At 36.7% G+C, this 19073-nt stretch overlaps 1 protein-coding gene and 1 long non-coding RNA gene across 3 annotated transcripts in view; one reads left to right on the top strand and one right to left on the bottom strand.

Moving 5' to 3' along the window:
- The window catches only part of LOC311302520 (uncharacterized protein), a 747744-nt gene that overhangs the window by 656921 nt on the left and 71750 nt on the right, over positions 1-19073 (top strand). The gene's annotated exons all lie outside the window — the stretch shown is intronic.
- Positions 9087-11996, bottom strand: LOC311302585. 2 transcript variants are annotated; one of them, XR_014629601.1, is made up of 7 exons: positions 11685-11996; positions 11236-11306; positions 11051-11130; positions 10866-10974; positions 10581-10655; positions 9765-9849; positions 9087-9661 (listed from the first exon to the last, which is right to left on the bottom strand). It is a non-coding gene; the product is annotated as an uncharacterized lncRNA (long non-coding RNA). The 2 variants fall into 2 exon arrangements; XR_014629602.1 differs by lacking the exon at positions 10866-10974 and having other exon boundaries at positions 11685-11992.

The following is a 19073-nucleotide window of genomic DNA, read 5'->3' as shown; positions in this document are numbered from 1 at the left end:
AGTTGCTTGGGAGCTGGGAGCTTTAAACTTAAGAAGTTTAAATTGGTTTGAAGTTTAAAGTAGTTTAAAGTAGTTTGAAGTTTATGATAGATATATAAATAAGTTAGATAGATACAAACAAACAAACAAACACACACACACACACACACACACACACTCACACAGACTACCTCGCTCACACACTCACTCAGACACACACACACACACACACACACACACACACACACACTCAGAGTTTATGAGTTTAGAGTTTATAAGTGTACAAGTTTTTGAGTTTAGAGTTTATAAGTTTAAATGAGTTTAGAGTTCAGAATGTATTAATTTATGAGTTTAAGAGTTCATAAGTCTATGAATTCATGAGTTTATTAGTTAATTAGTTATTAAATTTAAGTTAATTAGTTTATAAGTGTATGAGATTAGAGTTTATTAGTTTAAATGAGTTTCATTGGCTAATATATATAGAATGGCAGTTTGAATTAGTTTTCAAGGGATTTAGATTTAAATTTTTGTCGGTTGGTGAGTTTGAATTTTTTTAGAATGCCCAATGTTAAGTCAATGGGAGTTTTTCCGAGTTTTGATCGTCATTTGTAGGAAAACCGTAAGTCCGATCAGTCTGAAAAGATAAAGCAACTAACTTCAGATCAGTTTGAGTGTGTGAGCCGAGTTTGGAGTATGTAGAGTTAAAGCTCTAGGACGAGTTTGAGTCAACAGTTTTTAACAGAAGAATAATAATAATAATAATAATAATAAGTTTAAATAGGATTTCAGTAAGTTGGCTCTCTCAAGCCAACTTAATAATAATAAGTTTAAATAGGATTTCAATATGTTGGCTTTCTCAAGCCAACTTAACTAGATGCGAAAGTTCGTCGAGACAAACTTTAAGTTGGCTTGAGAAAGTTTGGACCGGAAAGTTTTTTGCTAGGCGGTTGTTAGGATGTTATGGATGGTCGCTATGGTGTTGCTAGGCGGTTGCTAAGGTATTTTGGGTGGTTGCTAGGCGGTTGCTAGGGTATTTTGGGTGGTTGCTAGGGTGTTCTGGGTGGTTGCTAGGGTGTTCTGGGTGGTTGCTAGGGTCTTTTGGGTGGTTGCTAGGCGGTTGCTAGGGTCTTTTGGGTGGTTGCTAGGCGGTTGCTAGGGTGTTTTGGGTGGTTGCTAGGATATTTTGGGTGGTTGCTAGGGTGTTCTGGGTGGTTGCTAGGCAGTTGCAAGGGTGTTATGGGTGGTTGCTATGGTGTTGCTAGGCGTTGCTAAGGTATTCTGGGTGGTTGCTAGGTGGTGGCTAGGGTGTTCTGGGTGGTTGCTAGGCTGTTTTGGGTGGTTGCTAGGGTCTTTTGGGTGGTTGCTAGGCGGTTGCTAGGGTGTTTTGGGTGGTTGCTAGGGTGTTTTGGGTGGTTGCTAGGCGGTTGCTAGGGTCTTTTGGATGGTTGCTAGGGTCTTTTGGGTGGTTGCTAGGCGGTTGCTAGGGTATTTTGGGTGGTTGCTAGGGTCTTTTGGGTGGTTGCTAGGGTGTTCTGGGTGGTTGCTAGGCGGTTGCTAGGGTCTTTTGGGTGGTTGCTAGGCGGTTGCTAGGGTGTTCTGGGTTGTTGCTAGGCGGTTTTGGGTGGTTGCTAGGATATTCTGGGTGGTTGCTAGGCGGTTGCTAGGATATTTCTGGTGGTTGCTAGGGTCTTTTGGGTGGTTGCTAGGCAGTTGCTAGGATATTTTGGGTGGTTGCTAGGATATTTTGGGTGGTTGCTAGGGTCTTTTGGGTGGTTGCTAGGCGGTTGCTAGGGTGTTTTGGGTGGTTGCTAGGCGGTTGCTAGGGTTTCTGGGTGGTTGCTAGGGTCTTTTGGGTGGTTGCTACGGTGTTCTGGGTGGTTGCTAGGGTCTTTTGGGTGGTTGCTAGGCGGTTGCTAGGGTGTTCTGGGGGGTTGCTATGGTATTCAGGGCGGTTGATATGGTGTTACTAGGTGGTTGGTAGTTGTCACAGATGGTTACTATGGAGTTTTTATAGAGTTCTTAGCATGATCTTGGCATGATTTAACACTTAACTAATCGCTATTAGCATGTAGCTATTCACTGCTAGCATATGTAGCATGTTGGAAGTGCTGTTTGCTAGCATGAGTCAAAAGAGCCAAACCTCATCTCTATACGATGTTCTGATACAGAGATATAGGTCTTGCAAAATGGTTGCTAGGGTACTCAAGTTTGGTTGCTATGGAGTTGCTTGGGAGCTGGGAGCTTTAAACTTAAGAAGTTTAAATTGGTTTAAAGTTTAAAGTAGTTTGAAGTTTATGACAGAGAGATAGATAGATAAATAAGTTAGATAGATACACACACACACACACACACACACACACACACACACTCACACAGACTACCTCGCTCACACACTCACTCAGACACACACACACACACACACTCAGAGTTTATGAGTTTAGAGTTTATAAGTGTATAAACTGATGAGTTTATAAGTGTATGAGTTTTTGAGTTTAGAGTTTATAAGTTTAAATGAGTTTAGAGTTCAGAGTTTATTAATTTATGAGTATAAGAGTTCATAAGTCTATGAATTCATGAGTTTATTAGTTAATTAGTTATTAAATTTAAGTTAATTAGTTTATAAATGTATGAGATTAGAGTTTATTAGTTTAAATGAGTTTCATTGGCTAATATATATAGAACGGCAGTTTGGTTTAGTCTTCAAGGTATTTAGATTTGAATTTTTGTCGGTTGGTCAGTTTGAATCTGGATTTGAATTTTTTAGAACTCCCCAATGCAAGTCAATGGGAGTTTTTCCGAGTTTTGATCATCATTTGTAGGAAAACCGTAAGTCCGATCAGTCTGAAAAGATAAAGCAACTCGAGTCAGAACAGTTTGAGTGTCTGAGCCGAGTTTGGAGTATGTAGAGTTAAAGCTCTAGGAGGAGATTGAGTGGAATTTTTTGGTAAGAAGAATCTAAAGTTCGAGTTTGAGTTTCTCTCAAGCCAACTTAATAACTTAACAACTTAATAATAAGTTTAAATAGGATTTCAATATGTTGGCTCTCTCAAGCCAACTTAATAATAATAATAATAATAATAATAATAAGTTTAAATAGGATTTCAATATGTTGGCTTTCTCAAGCCAACTTAATAATGAATGTTTCTTGAGCATCAAATCATCATATTATACTATCTTATACTGATTTGTGAAGGATCATGTGACACTGAAGACTGGAGTAATGATGCTGAACATTCAGCTTTGATCACAGGAATAAATTACACTTTACTGTATATTAAAATAGAAAACAGTCATTTTAAATTGTCATAATATTTCACAATATTTCTGTTTGATTTTTATCAAATAAATGCAGTCTTGGTGAGCAGAAGATACTTATTTTAAAAATATTAAAACATCTTACTGACCCCAAACTTTTGAACGGTAGTGTATATTTTGACACATTTTACAGTGTCTGCTTTAAGGGCCTGTTTCTATTTTTTCACGCTGTTTTTCTGCACATTCCTTGCGTTTCTTCTCCATCTTGCTGACTATTTTGACAGATACACACTGACACTGCTGCACGCTCGCTCACTCGTTTAAAGTTGTGATTGACCCAGCCCAGTGTCAATCAAGAAAAGAACCAATGGGCCGCTGATCTACGTGTTTCATGGGCTGGTCTGTTAGAAGAAAAGAAAAAAAACCTAACGCTGACTTTTTCTGACCAGTGCATTACACCGGCACAAACCCAGCACCGCCAATTAAGCAAAACAAAACAAAACGAATGGGCCGCCGATGTACACATTTTATGGGCCGTTAAAAAGAAAAAGAAAAAATAATAATAATAAAAATAATGTATGAGTATGAGATGTATCGGCCCAAAAAGCACGTCGGCCCACCGTGAAAGTGCGCGGTATGCCCATAGACTGTAAAAAAATATGGACGTAGTGTCCGTGACGTCACCCGTAGGTTTCTGAAGAGCATTTTTGAAGCCTAAAGTGGGCGGAGCCGGCCGTCGCCATCTTGGCCTTGCGTCACTCCCGGATAACAGAAAATAGACAAACAGGCGGGGCGTGAGTGGAGCTGAGGAGCCTGGCCTGGCTATCTGAAATCACCTAGCTCGACGTGATCGAGTTAGCTGATGATGTAAAGCCAATTAAACGTTCCTATTTTTGCCCTTCGAAATATTATAATAGTTAAAAGGCATGGCTACAAGTGAGACTGTGTATTACTTCGAGAGTGTTTGTGTGTGACAGACAGTGATTTATGTGCATACATGTCCGTCACTCTTTCATGGTCCGTCAGCGCGGCATCGCTCAAGTTCGTAGAGAGCTTATTCAGTCCATTTTAAATTCTGATTTTGGCCGCCTCTCAAATGGGTTAAATCATAGATATATTGCCTTTGAAGTGCAAGTAAATGCGCTAGAAAATCCGCGCTCATTCATGTGCATTTATTGCATGGACGGAGAAAGCGCCGACGCCTGCAGGATTTCATCTGACGGTACATAAGCATATTATAATCCATCTGTTCCGTGAGAGCAGAACGAACGAGTATTTATTGACGTTTTAAATTTGAAAACCCCAAAAAGCAACGAAATTGTCAGACATCCATTAGTGCATGTTCACGGAGGAAAACAACTGAAATACAGCGCTGGTTGTTCTCTCGAACGGTAACGACGGAATCCAAAGACGTGGGCTTTGTACCCAAGTATTAAATTGTATGAAATAATCCCGAAAAAAAGCACAAACACTGAGATGGCAAGTTCAGCAGCAACATTTGCTGAGGTGAAGTGACGGCTAGTAACAGCAGACAAACGGCTAGCACCGACAGCGGCAATCCATCTGTCACTCAAGTGGCCACTGGCCACACCCTTAAATTTAAATATTAATCAACTAAACGGACGAGTTATAAAATAATTCACCCCCCTCACAGTTGTTATGAAGGGCAAAATTAGCTGTAGACCAAAGCCACATAGAGATCCAGGCTGTAAACATATTTTTTGCTGCTGTAAAGTTGGTAATTTTAACATGGGGGAGATACAGATTTGACTCACTTCTGCAGCCAGGCCAAGCGGCCAGTCAACGAATTGCAGTTTAACTCACTTCCGTGTTGGTTTCAAGAGAGAGACGAGGAGGTTGCCGCTTGGGTATGCCCGATGGCCAGTCCAGCCCTGGTTGTAGAAGTTGTTAGCACTAGTAGAAAGAGCCAGAAGACCAAGAGCAAAACATTACCGACATAAATACAAAAAAAAAAAAAAAATCTAATTTCGCAGATTCAACCACTGTCTTGCATAGCCTACCTGTTAATGCGACAGCTTTCGTGAACTGTCGTATACTGTGAGTGATGCTGCGGAGCGAGCAGGAAAACCTGGAGCGGATTAGCGGAATCAGCGGAATGCTTTGAGCGGAGCGGTGGGGAAGAGGGGCACCTCAGTCGAAGAGGGCAGAGGGGCAGTGGCTCTAGCCACCGGGCCACCCCACTGTGCACGGCCCTGTGTGTGTGTGTGTGTGTGTGTGTGTGTGTGTGTGTGTGCTGAGATCATCAGATAATGAGTCTTAAATTCAGCTTCAGTTTCTGTAGATCTCTGAACTTTAAACTGTGTTTAATATGAGTGTAATTCTGCTCATACTGTTGTGACTGATTGTGAAAATAATATTAATGTTATTTTCAGCTTTTCCCCTTTAACTGACTCTATAGGCATCTTTCCACAGCGAGTTAAGGCTGCTCTAAAGCGGCTCTGTGTCTGCTCAAAGCTCTGTGGAAAGACACAATGCCGCATGAAAGCAGACTTAAAATATGCCGGTCTGACCCGCCTCAGCCCCGAGTGTCAAAGATGACTCTGATATTGTTTTGTTCAGTGTAAATGAACGCGATCTTGTGTCGCTCTAAACTACGCCATTGTCATGACAACCAAACGCGCGGCGTTATCTTGAGTTTTATTTCTTTAATATTTAATTACTTTTAAATTCATTTTATAACACTTTGTTAAAACTGTAGTTTTAAAATAGTAATGTTCAAAGTATTATTTCCCGCGATTTTAATAACTAATTCCTGTGTAAATGCATTTATGTTCTCGGCGTCAGAGAAGCAATAAACATTCTGTGTAAATGCACATTTTGTGATTTTATGCCGCTTCAGATTTGGTTTGTGTGTAAAGACGCCTTATGTGTGTGATAATCTGAGATCTGGGTTGTTATGAACTGATATTAAATGTGTAGTGAGTGTAATGGTCATTTCTGCTGGTTCTGGATCAGCTGTCCGGTGTGTGAAAGTGACCTTTCATGTGCTTTTGATTTTGTAAAGTGACTTTGAGCATCAGATAGAAGCGATATGATCATGCTTGAGGATGAATTAATATAGATTATCTAGTTAGTTTTCTTATGAAAAGATGTGACAGATGTAATATCTCATACTGCATATGTGACTGTGTGTGTGTTTTATTTTAAGACTAAGAAGTATTAGATGACAGTGTGATCTTCTGCTGATCATCTGATGGTGAATAAGGATCCACTACAGAGACTCAGTCAACAGAATCAACAGAGACTGAAGATACAGTGACTTCACTGTTAGAAATGAAGACTTCATGTAGATCTCAGCGATCCTCTGACAGACCTGATGAGGCGGCAGTGAAACACCTTTTATTTCACAGCAAATTACAGTTTCTCATTCATAGATTAATCATTTTATGTGTATAAACGCACAGTAACTCAAAAAGCTCTGAGTTTTGTCACAGAGTAAATAAAGAGCCTGAATATCTCTGTGTTTGTGTTGTACCAGCAGAGGGAGACAAAGACTGATGAAATATTCATTTTTCATAATTATGAGAAGAAGAAGAAACAGTTCAAGCTCACTTTTGGAAAACAATGGAAGCTCAAGTTTATACATAATGTTTTAATAATGGTTGCATTACATGTGTATTAATGTATTAAAGGGGTCATATGATGTGTTTTCATGTTTTCTTTTTCTTTAGTGTGTTATGCAGATGTTTTTGCATGTATAAGATCTACAAACTTACAAAGCTCAAAGTCTCCTACAAAAGATTTTGGTGCTCGAGCCCCTTTTTCAAAATGAATCAGAAGTGCCTCTCAAACAAATATCAATGATAATATTGTGGTCAATAAAACAAAATGCATTCGATTATAATTAACATGACAATGTGAACAAAACTAACGACAATTTATTATTTTTTCCGAAGTGTTAACAACTTAGTGTTAACTAATAATTGTTATAAACTGGTACTACCAACAAAATATGAGTGCATTCCTGGAGCTGGGCGTCGTTACACTCCATCCTCATGATCGCTTTCTGCAGGACTTTTACAGGCTTTCCTCAACTCACTGAAGTGACGTCGGTGTCCGGGTTAGCGCTAGCATGAGCCGTCAGGCAAGTGTTATTTAAATAAACTCCTGATGTACTTACAAACTTTCCAATGCCTCGTTTTATGAGTACAGAACCTATTTGTTTTACTGTAGAAGTTTGGTGCCATTCTGGGCATTATTAGTGGGGTAATTTACGAGATTCATCATTGGATCCATTAGCGCCTGCACTAAACCATCCGGCTGATATCTCTAAATAAGCTCTAACTGTAATAATGTTCATCCAAGGGGGAAAAGGCTTCTGGGGGTGTTTGGCTCGAGGTCATGGTGCAAAGGACCCTAGGTTAATTTTACTCCGAACCATCCCTTTAACCCTCTGGTTTTCTTCGGGGTCCTTTTAACCCGCAAATTACTTTTGCTGAATTTTAAAAAATGTTCTCTTTGTCCAAATGGCATGAAACTTTGTACGACTCTCAACCCTTAGTAGTTGATATCCTGGACCACCTGTCAAAAAATGATTGATTGACAGGTGCCCCGCCCCTTCCGGTGACATGTCCCGCCCCTTCCGGTGACATGTCCCGCCCCTTCCGGTGACAGGTGCCCGCCCCTTTTGGCATAGGATCAAAGGGATCAAAGAAGATGAGATGAGATCAAAGGAGATCAAAGGGCCTTTGAAGTGTTTTGACAGCTAGTTTTGATTTTTGATTGACAGGTTGACAGCTAGTTTTGATTTTTGATTGACAGGTTGACAGTTTGTTTCGGGTTTTGAAGTCTTTTGATGCCTTTTGATATGGACAGAAGGTTTTGAAGACACTGTGATTAAATAATTATGTCATATCTGACAGAAAGTCTGATTGTTTGATGCCTATTGATGCCTTTTGATATTGACAGAAAGTGTTATAACAATATGTCATGGTATCTGACAGCTAGTTTGATGCCTTTTGATATGGACAGAAAGTGTTATAACAATATGACATGGTATCTAACAGAAAGTTGAAGCCTTTTGATATGGACAGAAAGTGTTATAACAATATGACATGGTATCTAACAGAAAGTTGAAGCCTTTTGAACATGACAGTTAGTCTGTGTGTGCGTGTGTTTTTGAAGCTGGTATCACAGGATCCTCCTATTCCTGAACGCATCTGGGCTGTAATGTGAAAACTGATAAGGATAAACTGTGGAAGTTTATCTCACACACAAATGTTGAAAAGCCATTCAGTTCTTTTAAAAGAATATAAATGAAATGTATATAAAATAGCTTACTAAAACCTCACACCAAAAGTTTAAATAAAATGAGAGTCACAAAAAAAGTCTCTCAAAGCACCGTCTCAAAACATAAGAAGCGCTCGTGTCTCTCTCTCTGTGTGTGTGTGTGTGTGTGTGTGTGTGTGTCACGGGATTCCCCCTGCCACCCTTTGCATTTGAGCTCTGACATCTGAAACGTACTGTTCAGACACTGTGATTAAACAATTTCATACAAAAAAACATTCTATCCTTTAAAATAATTATCGTGCCAATTAAACTAAAGTTGAAAAAACGTACTGTTCTCATGCTAATTTAACTAAGGTTGAAAAAACTAGAAATGATATGTTGGCTTTAATTAACTATTTTATGTCAACCGGTCCCACATAACTGGGTTATGTTGGATTTATGTAACATTATTTATTTCAATAAACTTAAGTTAATTACATAAGGTTAATCCAATACCGTTTAGTTGAATAAGGTTAACAGTCTTAATTTTGTCCAAAACAATTAAGTTAATTAAGTTCAATTATCCTAAAATTAATATTTTTACATTCAACCAACACAAATAATCCAGTTTCATTATGAGTTTATTCAATGAATACATTCACTTTTTCTTTTTTTACAATTTTGTTTACATTTTTACAAACATTTCCAACGTGAACATGTACACAATATTTACTCTGTAAAGACTGCCTTCACTTTTCAAGAAAATAATTAAATAAATAATTTAAAAAAAGCATATTGCCTTTAGGTGAAAGGATTTATCAATCATTACTTATAAAGGTGTTCTGCAAAAAAAGCAGCAAACAATTTATCAGTTGTTTAAAACAAGACTATTATGCAAAGGAATGTAACATGGTTGATATTGAAACAAAAGTACTGTAACAGTCAACAGTGCAACATTATAGAAAGACCAGAAATGTTCCTAACCTCAGATTTCAAGAGTTTATTTTTCAGGCGTAAATAAGACCTGGCATCGAAGAACACACTTCTGCACATTGTTCAGGTTGTCATGTATTTAGATGCCTTAAATCATGATGCCAACATCTTTGTAAGGATCTGTAGCCTCTGCTCCTTCATGTTTGACCACATAGATTCCTAAGGTGGTCTTGCGTACTGAGGTTAGGACTTCATGTTCAACATCCTAAAAAAATACATAAAGTAACAATTAACAACAGATCAGGGGTGAAAGGGATAGTTGATTTTAGAGAAACATCCAATATTTTTTATAAATGTAAATAATTTACCATGCACTCCTTCACAAGGTTTGAGAGGGCCAGGTAAACAGCAAGTGCATTCAAGATGAATTCACCTTTTCCCAGTGGTGTCATTCTGAACAATGAGACAAATAAGCAGTGTTCAGAAGAATTAACACAAATTATGCCAAAGTTATTTCTACAAGAGCCAAAAAAAATATTATCTGCAACTGCATCTGTGAGGGCCTCAAAATTCAGAGAACCAGTACAATAAAAGTAATAAGTGGTTCTAAACCAAAAGCTTTGCTACAGAAAAGCCATTAAATAATCTTGGATGTCAGAGCTGTTCCAATTGTAGGTGCATAAATCACAAATCTGATGCTGCTGAGAAATAGGGTAAAGAGACGAACAAGCTCTGAAATTAAAACAGAATAAATCATGTACATATTAACATTCCAGAGCTTATATACAAAAATTCAAGGGATACCCAAAAGTTCTGTATTTTTTTTTTTTTACTGACATTTATGTCATTCAAACTCCCAAAGTCTTTTTTCCTATTTTTTACTGCTCATTTCTGTCATTACAATGACAGTCAATGGTGAATTCTTCTTCCGAAGCTTCAATAGCATCAAACAATTGCATGTGACTTTAGAAGCTTCAGAACAGGAACTCACCATTGACTTTAATTGCATGGACAGAAATGAGCAGTACAACCACATAATTTACCTTTTTAGTTAGAAAAGCGAAAAATAAAAGGGATTCGGTGACATGAAGCAGAGTAAATGATGTTCATCTTTGGGTATACTATTTTAATCTATAGTGAATTATTGTCAGATAAAAAATGATGAAGAATATAACAGAACATACCAGATCCATAACTGATAGGATGCTTATGATCTTCTTTACCGCTGTTCCTTCTGTCTTTTTGAAATTTTTGAGGAGCTGGGTTCAGAAATGAACAAAAAGGACAAATCAGGTTGGTTGCTGATAAATTTGAGTCTTTACAATATTATCATATACCAAGACTAACAGTATTTCTTTAACAGCATTTATCTGAATTACATCTAAAATACTTCAATTTATAATTTGGAATTGCATACAATAACCATCCAAGTAATTCATCACAGATGACATTACATTATAAAGACTTACCTCTAAAGAGTGCTGGCTATCTGTTATTAAATTCAGTGACGAAACGCAGATCTTCGATCATCTCATGTCTCCTGTGCGTAAATGTTCTGTCCATCAGCACATTGATAACCTGCACAAGTATTGAGCATATGTGGGACCACAGCGAATTCCATGTTTTAAAACTTTGTCTGTGTCCATGTACCAACCTGAAGTGTTTTAAAAGCTTAGATCTGGATGTTTGAGAAGAGCCACAATCTATGCACGTCACATGCAGGACTCCAAAATTCTGAGGAAACAAAAATGAAGATGTGAGTCAAATAATAATAATAATAATACAAAAAAATTAAAATAAACTGTAGTAAAATTATTTTGGATGACCTATTAAGCTTACCAGATGCTACAGTAGATGCCATCTTACTCGAGTCAGTGTCAAACGTGTTTATTGCCATATGCCTATGCATTCTGTGTTTCAAAAGTTTCAGAGTTATTATTTGACATTAAATAAAAATGCTCAACATTAAGGAAGTTATTAAAATGTATACTAAAACTAGATACAACTGCTGTATTGGGGCACAACATGGAGAAACTCTTCTTAACTAGCAATTTTATAAAAAAATAAGGTCATTTGCCATTTTTTGTATGGGTGAATTCAAATATTATCAAAGTTCAGCAAGTTTAAAAGATCACATAAGAGCTAAAAACCGCTAGCAGCTAACAACACCACTTGAGGACAAGTGCTAAAGCAACTTCAATAAATAGGCCTACCAACAAAAACAGCGATTGACTATTCTAATTTACTGACAGCCTCAATATTAAAGGATAGGAAGTAAAATAACTCACCTTTTGGTCCAGATAAATACAAAATGTTGATTGCAGCCTCCGTTTGAGCATGATTTGATTCCCACAAAATGGAGAACGAGTGCTAAGAGATGAGCTACGCATTAACGTTCTTTGAAATATTTGCGCATGCGCAAATATAGCTCCACCTGTTGACCAAAGTGCGGTACTGCAGCGGTAACACAACTGCATTTCGTTCATTTAACTTAAGTGAGTTGTGTAAATTTGAGAAATGACTTTTTCTAATTCTGTCAACACAACTGTTTTAGTTTTAATGCACAAACACAAGAACATTATTTAATTTGAGCATAGTTACATTTCTTTGGTTCAACAACAGCCATGTTTCATTTTTTAGAGTGAATATGCAAGTTTATCTCACACAAATGTTGAAAAGCCATTCAGTTCTTTTAAAAGAATATAAATAATATAAAATAAAGATCTTACTAAAACCTCACTCAAAAAGTTTAAATAAAATGGAGTCACAAAAGATCACAGAGTGTTTACTGAAGCGCCTCTCCAGCACAGCCCCGGCCTGAGTGGTGCGCGCGCCCTCCGCATTCTGACATCCCCCTCCTTCTGCTCCTCCACATTCCAGAGCACAGTGATAGTGAGAAACAGAGATTTTATCAAATAATGTATATTTCACACAAATAATATAAAATAACATCTTACTGAAACCAATTCTTTCAGTTTTAGATAAACAAAAGAATAAAAAATCATCTTACTTAAAACATTCTGTTCTTTAAAAGAATATAAATAAAGATCTTACTAAAACCTCACACAAAAAGTTGAAATAAATGTAGAACTATCCAGTTTAAATAAAATGGATTCACAAAAAAAAAAAAAAAAAAATGCAATGAGTTAAATGTTTATAGAGTTGAAGAAAAAACATAGGCCTACATGTTATGAAACAATCAGTTAAATGTTTAGAGAGTTGAAGAAAAAACATATACAGCTCATGAAACAACGCAATGTATGAAACGGGTTCACGAAAATAAAAAATCATCTTACATGTTTAGAAATCAGGGCCCTCTGGCCTCTCTTTACACCAGCGTTTGACCTGCGGAGCTTTCAAAAAGCACCAGCCAAAGGGTGTGTGTGTGGGTGTGTGTGTGTGTGTGTGTGTGTGTGTGTGTCAGAGAGTCATACAAATTCAGCGATCGGGATATCAGGTGCTGAGTTTATTTATGAGAAGTATAATCTTAAAAGTTTAAATGATATCGTTTAAAAACAAAAGACTGTTTAAATAAAATCTTTAAAGTTTGAATACATTCATATCTTCTATTTATCTTTTAGAAGATTACTGTAATGATTTTGTGTAACGGTAATTAAACAATGTCTGTTCAAAAACTGTACTTAACTGTACTATACATAATTTTTCGTCCGTGTGGAGTTTCAATTTTGATGGCTTTCCATAGCCATGATGATTTTTGTACCGTAACCGCATATTCGATCATGTACACCTAAACACGACCATCACAGAAAACTATAAAATAATTTAATATCATTTCTAAGCTGTATTGCACGCGCGCACACACACGGTTCTAAAAAATGAACTAATCTCTATGTGCATCATGTCACAGCGTATGTAATGTTAGTCTGCTAACGCCTTTCCAGCGCCAAAGTTTTGTTCGTACTAAATTTATTTCAAAGCATAATCGTAAAAGTTTAAATATGATCTTTTAAAATTAAAAGACTGTTTAAATGAAATCTTTAAAGTTTGAATACATTCATATCTTCTATTTATCTTTTAGAAGATTACTGTAATGATGTTGTTTAACGGTGACCCTAAAGTATAATTGTTATTAAACAATGTCTGTTCAAAATCTTTAGATGGTTGAAAAACTGTACTTAGTCGTCTTAAATCTCATTTATATGAAAAGATTCAATCAGCATTTTTTGTCCATGCTGGGGTTTCAATTTTTATGGTGGGGGCTTACCATAGCCATAATGATTTTTGTACCGTAACTGCATATTCGATCATGTACACCTAAACATGACCATCACAGAAAACTACATTTGTACATTTTTCAAAAATGAAATAAATAAATAAAGCAAAAAAGTATGCTTAGGCATCTTAGATCTTAGATCTTTTGTCCGTTGTTTTTAAGAAATCCGAGGACTCTACATTGCTCTTATTTACACTAAGTTTGTATCATCTGGAAAATCACTACACAATTTCAGAGACGCGATGTGCCTCTGTGGTCCATGACACGGCATAAGTCAAGTTGGCGAATATTTAATTTTACTCGTCTTAATTCAAATCACGATCTTACTGGTAGCTATGATCTATTACACGTATAAGATCATTTTTACTTGTAACTCCCAAACTATCCTTAATCAGTGTGGAAACACACAGGGTGAAACCCTTTACTGAGAATATACTATCGATTATTGACTCAAAATATATGTAGAAGTTTAAATCCGGTGTTTAAAATCTGTCTGGTGGCCGTATGAATAGACTTTGGGGAGAGCTGATGATACTATAGCAGGAAGCATGCCCTTTGACCTCCTTGATTTTGGAGACTTTTTGGTTAAAGACCCTACAAGTTAGTTCTCCCAAAAGAATTTCTCCCATCTAGCGGTGAAATTGTATTTTGCATTTTAACGAATAGTGCTCTCTAGCGCTTCGCTTTTCAAATGCATGTTGCAACTGCGGTAGCCGTTATGTGCCAAGAAGCTATGACAACATGTCTTCCAATAGCACATCATCGAGTTTAAATACATGTTCTACTGTTATGCTGCCTATATAATGATTTACACAACCAAGCAATGAAAAAATCTTGTCATTTAGACCGTAACTTTGACTTAACTGTCGAGAAGAAAGCAGGCAACTTCCCTTTCAAAGTCTTTCTCCTTCATTAGCTCTTTCCACCTGGGAAAAGCTATCCCGATATTTATTTACATCCCGATATTTTCAAATTTTTAAATTTTCCGGGGTAGTGACAAGCGCCTCTCACTGATCTCCTTGTCCACTTTAGCTGGTCTCAGGCAGCCGGCTCTGAACGAACACGCGTTGATGAAACGTGTTGAGGTAGGCTAGTGCTTTTTGTCCCTCTCTGCCATTATAGTTTTTCAAGATGGCGGAACGACATGGAAGCTTCCATGGACTTACCCGCCCCATGTAAATAAAGATAAGAAATGTTTCGCTTACAAGGATAAGTCAGATCATTGGCAGAGGTCATTTTACACCAATAAGGATATATTTATGAATAAAGACAATGATTTAAGCTAATAAAATACCATTTTTCAACCGAGCGAATCTGTACATGAGAGGCCTTCAGAAGTCATAACTTCAGGGGTAGGTCAGTTGGCGAAAACACTGCATGTGTAAAAATCAAATACTGTATTACACTTTTCAAAGTTACAATAAAAAGACCTGTTGTGTTCTGACACAAGGCCATTAACTCGTTCTTTTTGCTTTATAAATGTATTTTGCTTATTTCTACAAATATCAACCTGATAAATATGGACTGAATACACGATTAAACAAGATAATTTTTAAGAAAAAAAAAGAAAAACAGTGTTTTAAAATTCAACTAAACCATGATACCAGATGATTTTTTGACAGTTTTCGGCATAGTTTCAGGCATAGTGCAATGTTCGAGAAATCTAATATCGGTGTAATCTTTGCGAGATCTCACTCACAATGCACAACTTTGTGTTGGCTGATCCAGACATAGCTTTACTAAAAGAAAATATTATGGAAGTCATTTTTAAACTGTTATGGCTTCATGTTGATTTAAAGTTTTTTGTTTGTTTGTTATTAACTAATACCTTTATCTTTTTAACTAACACTTTAACATCCAGCACAAAAGTAAAGAGATGTATGAGCTAAGGATGTTCTCTGACCCCAAATAAACAGATAATGGAATGTTCACAATACAGTAAGATATTCTCCTACTTAGTATGTGCGTAAATATTTGTGCTTAAATCTATTTTTACACACCATAGTGATGCAAAGTTCCACATCCTATGGACTAACTTTCAAACATAATCTTATTCTTTATCTTTAAGATTCAAAAGACCAAATCACTAAGAATTTGTGATACACAAAAGTTTCCAAATTATGGTTTTATTACTCCACTAGATTTAGTCATCTTGTTCAGATAGCAGACGACACTGGTTCACATTTTGTATGTTGGCCTGTATGGGTTTTAGGTGTAGATGTTTCTTTGAGAGCCGTCAACATTCAGTGTTTATAGAAATAAACGACGATTAAGAATTTAAGTGATAGTCTTTCTGTTTGAGAACTACATTGATACTTTGTTTAGGGCAACTTTCCCTCTATCTACGAATCACACAAAGTATGAGTAACAAAGTTACACTTAAACTATTGCACCGAGAGATGCATATTCATCAAAACTTGAAGCTGTTAAACAAAGTTCCACACTTTAGTGAAACCTGCAGATAAAATAACACCAAAAGTAAATTCTAATTCTTCATCATCATGAGCCATTTAAAACAAATACAGAAAAGCCACTATAGTGATCAGTTTTAGTTTTTGAATGTCTGTAATTGACATCTTGTTTCTTTTTGTTTTTGTACAGTTTGCAAAAAGTATATAGTCTCAGAGTGTGGCCAAACATGTTCATATAGGAATGTATGAAAAACATGAAAAACAAAAAATATACTCATACATAAATATATATACCATACACAAATAATTTCTTAACTAAGCAACTGTTTCTTAAATGATCAGATGTTAACATCACCATATATTGTTTTTCCTACCATGATTGTAGTAACTATTGTCCCACCATTCTTCTGGTCAATTGTTAAGTTAACCTGATTAGGGTTCTGAATTAATGGTTGTCCGAATGATGTAGAATTATTATTAGTAGTATTATTAGGCTGCTGATTTGTCATGTTTCCAGAATGTGTTTGAACGCTCAGCGTTTGAACGTCACCATCTGTAAAAAAAAAAAAAACAATTAAATACACAACCAAAACCATGTAAACATTATAGTAAAGCTATATTGAAGATCGAGAAACATATTGACTACTAACAAAGTAAATTATAAATCTTTTCCTACGTTTGATAATCTTTTTTCTAATTTTTTTCACTATGGACTTGATCCTTTTTAATGCTGTTTTCTCTCCATATTTATTCTGTAGTTCCTCTACTGTGTCTTCCAACCTTCCTGTTGTTCTTCTCCAGCTGTGTTAACCAAAGACAAACAGTTAGAAGAATAAAATGTACGTACAATAGCGAAAATAAAGTTGGTCATTAGTTGTTAGGGTCAGATACACCTGCAGACACATTCATACACAGGAGCCGCTGAGAGCGAGTTCCAGCTGATAACGGTCATAAAGTGTGAGATAAGGTACAAGTAGCTAAACTAAACATTTCATATTTGACATAAATGTTTTGAGAAATGTTAAACAACGACAAAAATAATCAGGCAAACTAATCAACTTTTTTCTAATTTCACCGGTTTGAACTTAAAATAGGCCTATATAATACATGTGATTTAATGTGAGAGGAGAAGAAACAAATAACAGCCATTTTCATCATATTAGGCATAAGATTAATAATGAATGTGTACATATTGTGAATTAATTTAATAAACATATTTACCTAACAATCCATAGCCTTCAGTAAATTAAGGCTAGACAAAGTTGGCTTAAAAAAGGCTTAAAAGTGTGGGGCTCAAAAATAAGTGTCATTTGGAACTCTTTTATAGTTATTTTTTATCAAAAAATATGTTGATAATGATTAAAAAGAGAGCGTCTGGTGCTCAGAAATACATTCTACAATGATATATGTGTCTTCATTAAATGTCTATTTTTTATTCTATTCTTTAATCCACACATAAAATAGGTTTTTATACCTGCTCAAGTACTTCTTGATGAGTTTCTTCTGTCTTAAACAGCGAATCCTCTCAGTCAGATCGTCGCAAGATCTCAGGAATCCTCTCACACTGCTCGTGTTCACGCGCTCCATCGCTGCACTTCCGTCATATGCATATGCCTTTAATCCTATACAGCTGTTTAATAATAATAATAATAATAATAACTTTAATTTATATAGCGTCTTTCACAGAACCCAAGGACGCTTAACAAATAACAAGAGAGCGGTGTGAAGTCAGGGGAGCTAAAGCCCATAGGCCTCAGTGAAGAGGTGTGCTTTAAGCGATGACGACACCCCTATTCACCCCCTCCAGCAGGGCGGGGTGACCTGTTGTCCTGATAAATATTTCAGGACATTGCACGCTCTAGCTCTAGTCTAGCTCTACTAGCCTCGGACTGCTGCGCTACTGCATCATCTCATTGATCAAAGCCCGCTTCAACATTTGCCTGAACCTGACGCAAACTACGCTTCTTCGTCTCAAGCTTCTGACCCAAAACCACAAACTTCCGCGCACAAACCCTGTGCCGCAAGGACTCACTCAGGAGATTCCAGGAACATTCCAGGAACGAAAAGCATCTTTCATCATCGAATAGTATTCGAAAAGCTGAAAAAATGGCGACGCAAAACCTGATGGAGAACGACTCCCCGTTGAGTCCTGGCGATGCGGGGCACAAGTATCATCCGGCGTGTGAGTGCGCCACGGGCAAAGAGTGTCCTTTAAGAGCTACATTGGACTCTATGTTTAAAGATCATTTTAGAGGCCAAATGGTTGGCTTGATGCACAGGATCATCGATGCTGCGTGTGGTATGAACAACGATTGTGCGCAGGATACCAAACGTGTGACAAATCCCAAAAATGAAATGGATGTAGTAAGAGGCTTGATAAAGTCATGGCCTGATGTAACACCCATGTTTTTTAACGGCAAAGAGCCGAACGGCGTAATCCTCAGAAAGGTTCTGGATGTGTTGCATGAATGTTGTGACGAATTTGGATTTGACGAAATACTCGCTATTTGTACATTCGTAACGGATCTCTGTGTGTCACTGGTGTCAAAAAATGCAAAAACTGACGTTGGTGAAATAGTTGAAAGTCTGGTCAACTACACCCTAGAGCAAGACATGATAGCCTGCAGAGATTTTCTATTCTGGTTAGACCATCTGTAAATGTCGTTATTGTTTTACTTTATGTACGTAATGCCGATCTATCATTTTCTTCACTACTTCAATGTATACTCGAAAGTATAAATGTTGAAATAAAAATTTCTGAATGAAAAAAATGTCTGAGTTCATAAAAATAGTATGACACAACTTATTCTTTAGGAGATATTAAATACATAATAATAATAATATTTAGAATAATATTTAGAATAATTAAATATTTCAATATTTGTTTTCTGCATTTTAATTACTGTATCCCCGAGCTGGCAACCATTTCCAAGATGTGAATACCTGAAATTATGTGGTGATTTTTCAATTTTTGAAATTGTGTTGAACAAAATTTGATTTTGTTCTTAGCATCGGTTCCTGCATCATAGAGG

Source organism: Rutilus rutilus (genome assembly GCF_951802725.1).
Source record: "Rutilus rutilus genome assembly, chromosome: 13".
Taxonomy (NCBI): domain Eukaryota; kingdom Metazoa; phylum Chordata; class Actinopteri; order Cypriniformes; family Leuciscidae; genus Rutilus; species Rutilus rutilus.
Note: the sequence above shows the minus strand (reverse complement) of the source record. Positions and strands in the feature narration are given on the sequence as shown.